Source organism: Eptatretus burgeri, chromosome 17 (assembly GCF_056783735.1).
Source record: "Eptatretus burgeri isolate ZD-2024b chromosome 17, Ebu_testis_v1, whole genome shotgun sequence".
NCBI classification, from domain to species: domain Eukaryota; kingdom Metazoa; phylum Chordata; class Myxini; order Myxiniformes; family Myxinidae; genus Eptatretus; species Eptatretus burgeri.
The window spans coordinates 16,306,480-16,314,331 of NC_140977.1; positions in this window are offsets into that span (position 1 = coordinate 16,306,480).

Below are 7,852 nucleotides of genomic sequence, written 5' to 3' on the forward strand. Positions count from 1 at the left end.
ACAAACAAACAAACAAACAAACAGAATGAGGTGAAAACAGTAACCTCCATCCATCTTTGATGGCGGAAGTTAACTTGAGGGGGAGCACTCGGGAGAGTGCAAAACCTCCGCCGCCAATACTGCTGGGTCACTCAAGTGAACCTTATATCTTATTCATTAAATATGTCAACAGTGCTGACAGAGTTATAGGTCTTTTCTCCATTTTTTTTTGGGGGGGGGGGGGTTGGAAATCACTTGAAACATGTAGAAATGCAAAAAAAAGAAATCAAAATTGTTGAAAAAAAGTTGCAAAAATTTTTTTCTCTAATAATTTTTTTTGGGGGGGGGGATTGGAAATCACTTAAAACATGTAGAAATGCAAAAAAAAAACTTTCTATTTTTTTTTTGGGGGGGGGGTGGGTTGGAAATCACAAAACATGTAGAAATGCAAAAAAATTTCCTCCAACAATTTGGGGGGGGGGCAAGTCCAAAATTTAATGGCATGATCCTTGGGCCATACCTAACCCCCCCACCAAGTTTCGTCGAAATCCGTCCAGGAGTTTTTCCGTAATAGTGTTCACAAACAAACAAACAGAAAGGGGTGAAAACAGTAACCTCCATCCATCTTCGAAGATGGCGGAGGTTAACAAACAAACAAACAGAAAGGGGTGAAAACAGTAACCTCCATCCATCTTTAAAGATGGCGGTTAAAAATCGAAATTTTGTTGAAAAAAAAGTTACAAAATTTTTTTTCTCTAACAATTTTTTTTTGGGGGGGGGTTGGAAATCACTTAAAACATGTAGAAATGCAAAAAAAAAACTTTCTATTTTTTTTGGGGGGGGGGGTGGGTTGGAAATCACAAAACATGTAGAAATGCAAAAAATTTTCCTCCAACAATTCTTGGGGGGGGGCAAGTCCAAAATTTAATGGCATGATTCTTGGGCCATACCTAACCCCCCCACCAAGTTTCGTCGAAATCCGTCCAGGAGTTTTTCCGCAATAGTGTTCACAAACAGACAAACAGAAAGGGGTGAAAACAGTAACCTCCATCCATCTTCGAAGATGGCGGAGGTTAACAAACAAACAAACAAACAGAAAGGGGTGAAAACAGTTACCTCCATCCATCTTTAAAGATGGCGGTTAAAAATCGAAATTTTGTTGAAAAAAAGTTACAAATTTTTTTTTCTCTAACAATTTTTTTTGGGGGGGTGGGGAGGTTGGAAATCACTTAAAACATGTAGAAATGCAAAAAAAAATTTCTTTTTTTGGGGGGGGTAACAATTTTTTTGGGGGGGTTAGAAATCACTTAAAACATGTAAAAATGCAAAAAAAAATTTTTCTCAAACAATTTTTTTGGGGGGGGGGTTGGAAATCACTTAAAATATGTAGAAATGCAAAAAAAAAAAAATTTTTCTCTAACAATTTTTTGGGGGGTTGGAAATCACTTAAAATATGTAGAAATGCAAAAGAAAATTCTCTATTTTTTGGGGGGGTAACAATTTTTTTGGGGGGGGAACAATTTTTTGGGGGGGTTGGAAATCACTTAAGACATGTAGAAATGCAAAAAAATTCTCTATTTTTTGGGGTGGGGGTAAAAAAAAATTGGGGGGGGGGTTGGAAATCACTTAAAACATGTAGAAATGCAAAAAAAATTTTTTTTTTCTCTAACAATTTTTTTTTTCAGGGGGGGGGGACCAAGTCCAAAATTTAATGGCATGATCCTTGGACCATACCTAACACCCCCCCCCCATCATCTTCGAAGATGGTGGAGGTTAAATATGTTGTGAATTCTGATAATTTAAAGAAATATCGAGTCTAATAACTAAGCAATGTTCCCTCCTTCTCCAGAGATACACAAGAAAATGTGAAATTTCCAAAGCATTAAACTTATCTTTTTCTACTGTTTGGAGAATTATATGGAGTAAACAAAAAATTTAGGAATGTAGCAAAATTAACGACCTTCATTGAGCAATATGATTTAATGCATTCACTGCTAGACCTCGTGCCCTGTCCCCCAGAGGGCCACCCTATCCATCATGTCTGCCACATCTGTGTCAATATTTTCGGATGTTTCACGATGTGCTCTACATGGAATCAAAGCAGATCTGGTAAAACCAGACGTTTTAAGATGAAGTTAAAATATTTGCATGGACCCTGAACCGATGTATCACGTGACACATGCACAGATCGAACAAGCAAAATGGCGGATTATCTGCAACGTTTATTTCACGGACGATTGAACTTTGCGATGTCTCCAGGGTTGCTCTGCATTAAGCTGCAACTCTTTTGTGTATGGTCATTTTATTTCATTAATTCATTTTATTTCATTAACTGCTGCGTGCGCGGGGTAGATGGGCTTTAAAGTTTAAGGGATCCTTCATGGTATGCAGCGACAGCCTGGCAAACCATTCCTTATCAACCATTTAATTGAAGTGCTTGCATGAGTGGGCATCGTCAGATGCGTCTGGACAGTGTTTGTCTCCGGACGTTTCCAGGCGGTATTTCTATCTGGACTCGTCTGGGCGGTGTTTGTCTCCAGCCAGCTTGGCTCCTGACGCACTTGCCAAGCACCTTTTGTCGATAGTGGTACTGCGCTACATCATTCTGAGTGAATCGTTCCCTCTCTGCAGATGCTTTTGCGTGTTAGTCTCTGGATGCGTCTTGGCGGTGTTTGTGTCTGGACGCGTCCGGGCGCTGCTTGTCTCCGGACTCGTCCAGGCGGTGTTTGTCTCCGGACGCATCTGGGCTGTGTGTGTCTCTGGCCAGCATGGCTCTGGACGCGTCTGAGGGGTGTTGTCTCCGGACAAGTCCAGGCGGTGTTTGTTTCTGGACGCATCCGGGTGGTGTTTGTCTCAGGACTTGTACAAGCAGTGTTTGTCTTCAGACGCATCTGGGCAGTGTTTGTTTCCAGACGCGTCTGGGCAGTGTTTGTCTCCAGACAAGTCCAGGCGGTGTTTGTCTCTGGACTCGTCCAGGCAGTGTTCGTCTCCAGATGCATCTGGGTGGAGCTTGTCTCCGGACTCATCCGGGCGGTGTTTGTCGCCAGCCAACTTGGCTCCTGACGCACCCGGGCTGTGCTTTTTTCCGGACGCTTCTGGGCAATGTTTGTCTCCAGACTCATCTGGGCGGTGTTTGTCTCTGGACGCGTCCAGGTGGTGTTTCTCTCCAGACTAGTCCGGGCAGTGTTTGTCTCCGGACTTGTCCGAGCGGTGTTTGTCTCCGGACTTGTCCGAGCGGTGTTTGTCTCCAGACGCGTCAATGCCGTGTTTGTCTCCGGATGCGTCCTGATGTTGTTTGTCTCCAGACAGCTTGGTTCTGGACGCATCCGGGCGGTATTTACAGTATGTCTGGATGGGAGTTTGTCTCCGTGCCATGTTGATCATATTGAAGTATTCAACCCCCTGAGGCAATACTTTGTCGAAGTGCCTATGGCAGCGATTACAGCTTTGAATCTTCACAGGTGTCTGCATCAGCTTTGCACATCTGGATTTGGGGATTTTCTCCAATTCTTCCTTGCAGACATGCTCAAGATCTTTAAAATTGGATGGGGAGTGTAAGTGGACAGCAACACTAAAATATTTTACCACAGATTCTCAATGGCATTCAAGTATGGACTTTGGCTGGGCCACTCACGGACTTCCACGTTCTTGTTCTGAACCAATTTCAGTGTTGCTTTGGCTTTATCCTTGGGGTCATTGTCCTGTTAGAATGTAAGTCTTCACCAAAGTCTGGGATCTTTTGCACTCTGAAGCAGGTTCTCAAGGATTTGCATGTATTTGGCTCCATTCATTGTTCCCTCTGTCCTTACAAGTCTCCCCATTCCTGCAATTGAAAAACATCCCCATAGCATGATCCAGCCACCTCCATGCTTCACGCTAGTGTTGGGGTTAGATGGGTGATGAGCTCTGCTCGGTTTTTGCCACATGTAGCACTTTGCATTCAGGCTAAAGAGTTCAAATTTTGTCTCATCAAATCACAGAATCTTTGACCTCATGCTCTCAGTCGTTTTCGTGCCTTTTTGCAAACTCCAGGGGTGCTTTCATATACCTTTTTTTCAGGAGTGGCTTCTGTCTCGCCATTCTCAAATGAAGCCGAGACTTGCAAAGTGCTACAGAGACTGTTGTCTTGCCGACATGTTCCCCCATATCAGCAAAGGAACTCTGTTGTCATGCCAGAGAGGTCATTGGGTTATTTGTAACCACCATGACCAAGGTCCTTCTTGCCCAGTCGCTTAGTTTTGTTGGTTGGCCAGCTCTCGGAAGTCTGGGTAGTTCCATATTCTTCCCATTTCCTTATGATGGAGCTCGCTGTGACCTTGGGAACTTTCACCACTCCAGAAATTGTTTTATACCCTTCCCCAGATCTATGCGTCCTCACAGTTCTATCTCGGAGTTCTACAGACAGTTAATTGGACTAAATGGTAGAGTTTCTGCTCTGACATACACTGTAACCTGTGAGACCAAATATCGAAAGGTGTATTTCTTTCTCAATAATGTCCAATAAATTGAATTGGCCACAGTTGGACTCCAATCAAGTTGCAGAGACACATCACGGATGATCAAAGAAAATTGGATGCACCTGAACTGAATTTGGAGTGTCATAACAAAGGGGTTGAATACTTATTGATGCAAAACATTTCACGTTTTCATTAAAAAAAAAAATTAAAACATGTTTTCACTTTGTTGTTTAGGGGTATTTTGTGTAGATTGGTGACAAAAGTTTAATTAATTTTAAGTTCAGGCTGTAACATAAAATGTGATAAAAGTCAAGGGGTGTGAATACTTTTTGAAGGAACTGTATTTGGAAGTTGCCCAAGGCGTACGTAATAACTCGCCCACTCTTCACCAAAGACAACATATTTCGCAACTCTTGTGTACATTTTCATCTTATTAGAATTAATCGGTGAAGCCATTGCTCCAACATATCACTTTATTCAAACAGGCATTTTCATGACAATTCAATATATTGTTGAAAATATTTTTCAATTGTCGGGATCTGTGTCCCTTTTTCACTTCTTGATAAGTCTGAATTCAAAAGCGTGCCCTCCATTAAAGAGGGTTCACCATGATTTGGAAATCTTTGATTGTAGCCAATCAGATGGCTTTCCCCACAGGATGCTGGCTTGTTGATAAGGGGTCACTGACAGTGATAGCTCTCAATGGTGCTGTGTCAATCATCATCATCACACTATAATATGTATGTATACATGTGTGTATATACAGTATGTGTGTGTCGTGCGTTATTATGTCCATTTGCGGGTTTCAGAAGGTGGGATGGGGTTCTCCCAGAACTCAAAAATCTCCATCTCCTTTTTTAGTAAAGGCTCATGATTCATGAACCAAACTGTGAAACTTTGTTCTCAAAGCCTCTTTCCAAGGGTTTTTTTTCAAAATCATCCCTAAACCTCTGACAGCCTCCAATTGTAGCTCATTTGTAGTGATATTCCCTGGAATGCTTTTTAAACACTCACGAAAAGTCTTCTTTATCACTCATGTTGCTCCAACCATCACTCCTTGTACATTTGTATGGGCATTCGCCATTATGTATGATCATGTGTTTTTTTTAAAGCTGGATGACTGACTAAAAGATTTTTCACAACTTTTGCATTTGTATGGGCGTTCTCCACTGTGAATTCTCAAGTGTAATTTGAGGTTGCATGAACGAATAAAAGATTTTCCACAACTTGTGCATTGGTAAGGGCGTTCACCATTGTGAATCATCATGCGTGATTTGAGGTGAGATGACCGACTAAAACATTTTTCACAACTTGTACATTTGTATGGGCATTTACCATTGTGAATTGTCAAGTGTGATTTATGGTTGGATGACTGATTAAAAGATTTTTCACAAACGGTGCATTTGTACGGTCATTCTCTATTGTGATTTCTCAGGTGTATTTTAAAGCTGGCTGACTGAATAAAAGATTTTCCACAAAATGTGCATTTGTACGGGCATTCACTGTGAAGACCCTTTCCCCGGCGGAAGGTGAAGAGTCAGAGAGGAAGTTCTCGAATACCCAGTTTACTGAAGAAGCACACGCATGCGGAGGTGGTTAGGCAGCTCAAACCGAACAGAGGAGAGCCACCAACCACACTGAAGTTTCACATTCAAAACTCGCATATACAGTCAACGCCGCTTTATAAATCCACCATGGGACCACACCGTTTGGATTTATTAAGCGGAGAACCTATTTTCAGCCACCTACTGGATAGATAAGACAAAAAGTGAATGTCGTTAAACACTGCTTTATGCTACAAAAACATTGATTTATCAAACGGTGACAAGGGGATTGTTCAAAAGAATCTCTCCAAGGTCGCTTGCTTGGGAGGGAAGGTTTTGCGCAAATGTTCCTTTATTGAATCCGTCACGTGGCGGTAATCGGGATGGGCAAAACCTGAGAGCTGCAGTCCCCTGTCCAATTTGGCGAGTGCAGTCCGCATCTCTGCCGCTGTTGGCATCGGCTCGGGTTCGTTGTCGCTTTCTTCTTCCACTTCTTCAGCTATGGGCTCGGTGGCTTCGAGAATCTGACCGACGAGCTGGTCGGTCATTTCCTCTTCTGTAAATTCGCCTGTTGTCTCAATGTCGTCGTCGATGGTGATCCATTGATTGAACACTTCGGCTGTGAGCCCGGGTGGTGGCGAGGGCAGTGGCTCCATTTCTGGCATTGGGTCTGGTTCTCCAACAAATCCTCCCTTTCGCCAACAGTTCCGAATCGTTTCTGCCGGAACTTTTTCCCACGCAACATCGAGCATATTCATCGTGTCCAACAGCGTTACCTTTTTGACGACTTCGTTGGCTACAAGCTCTTCCTGGCTATCATCGATAGTATCAATGATATTCTGGCAAAGCTGGTGTCGAAAGTAGGCCTTCAGTGTCCTAATTATTCCCATGTCGCATGGTTGGAGCACCGATGTGTTCGGCCGGAGGAACTTGACGGTGATGCTCTTCAATCCATCGACTTGAGTGTGTGCCGAACAATTGTCAACAAGCATAAGTACCTTTCGTTTTTTACGATGGAACTTGAGATCCAATACGCGAAGCCAGCGCTCCCAGATTCTACTTGTCATCCACGCGTTGGAAGAGAAGTCGTAGGCCAGGGGCAGTTGTTGAAGATTTTTGAAGCAACGTGGCTTCTTTGATTTGCCAATCAGAAGAAGATCTTCCTTTCCACCGTCCATGTTGCAGCAGACCATCAATGTCACTCGGTCTTTTGCCGTTTTGAATCCTTTTTTGCCTTTCTTGTCCTTCTTGGCAATGTACGTTGAGTCTGGTAGAGCGCGGAAGTAGATTCCTGTCTCATCAGCATTGAGGATGTTCCGCTTGTCAAATGACTGAAGAATCTCTCCCAGCTGATTTCGATGGAACTCATTCGCTGCAGCCACATCCGCCTCAGCCGCTTCTCCCTTCAAAACAGTGAAGACAATTCCATTCCGTTTCTTCCACCGAGAAAACCAACCGTCAGTGGCCCTAAAGTCGTGATGACCAGCTTTTTGCGCAAGGACTTCCGCTTTCTGACATAAGATCGGGCCATTCACTGGCATATTCCTCCGATTCGAAAATTCCCACCATTCAAGCAGGGCTTTCTCCACTTCCTCGTCTTTCCCCACCCGCTTCCGCTTCACACCGCCTAGCACTTGAACCTCTGCTCTGATGGTGCCTTCGTTCTTGATAAGATTCTGGAGCTGGCCACGAGAAATTCCCAACGCGATTGCAGCCTCGCGCTGACTTGTCTTCGCCATTGCATTGAAACGGTCTAATAAGGCCACCTTCTCCTCCATGGATAGATCCTTCCTCTTTTTGCTCGTGGTCGCCATCTTGACTCTAAATCACAACCCAACTCGTGACTCTTAAAATACAAAAATGCAGTATATA